Genomic DNA, 1,028 nt, shown 5'->3' on the forward strand with positions numbered 1-1,028 from the left:
TTTCTTTTACCTTCTAATTTCAAACATCCCAATTCAACAGGGTAGGCGCATAGGGATTGTGGAGAGTTTTGCAGTATTAAATAGGATGGTCAGGGAGGCCTCACTGAGGAGATGACTCTGAGCAAACACCCTGAAGAGGGACCCAGCTCTGTTGACACTTGGACAGAAGTGGTTCAGGAAGAGGAAATCATAAGCGCAAAGGCCTTGAGGTAGAAGTCTTCCAGGGTGTTTCAAAAGTTTTTTGAGAACAGAGATTGTGTCTTATACTTGGTGGTGTTATTAATTGTGCCCAATAATTTCTTGCCCTCAGGAATAATTCAGTAAATATGATGATTCAAAGAATACAATAAATTCTTGTGTCATAAGTAAATGAGAGGGGGCACCTTAACAGAAGGTTATTAAACATATTTGGAAATCAATTCCTGTCCTGTGGCAGTATTTAGGATTTTGAACAATATGTAAAATAAAAGCATAAGTGAAATAAGTAATTAAAATTACATACACCTAGAGAAGTGCATTTAAGAGGTGCAGTTTGAGTGGCCACATTTCTGTAGCTTTTCACGACCTTTAGATTCCTTTGCTTTATATTCAGTAAGACTCTTGAGGAATGGAGGTAAGGAAAGGTAGTGAAGATTAGACATTAGTTTTATCGGTTTATTCAATAAAGCTTCTTTTGGTGCCTGCCAAGTGAGAAAAGCCGGATATATTCTGGTGCCAAGAACAGAGCTACACACAGTATATATTTTTAAGTTTCTGCAGAACGAATGAGTGAATGAATGAACGAATGAAATGAATTTAGGAGGGTGGTCTCAAGTTCCCGGATTTGACGCCTAGAGTATCAGAGCCAAATTTCCAATTTTGCTTAATAATTCCTGTACTATGATAGAGCGTGAGAACAAAGAATGATTAAATAAAACAACGAGCCTTAACGAGTAGGTGGTAAACGACTTTGCGACCAATTCTGTCCATACTAGGCTTCCGTAGTCTTTCCGCCCTTAACTCGTTTACGCCGCCGCGCAGGTAGTGAT

This window comes from Kogia breviceps, chromosome 16, assembly GCF_026419965.1.
Source record: "Kogia breviceps isolate mKogBre1 chromosome 16, mKogBre1 haplotype 1, whole genome shotgun sequence".
Lineage (NCBI taxonomy): Eukaryota > Metazoa > Chordata > Mammalia > Artiodactyla > Physeteridae > Kogia > Kogia breviceps.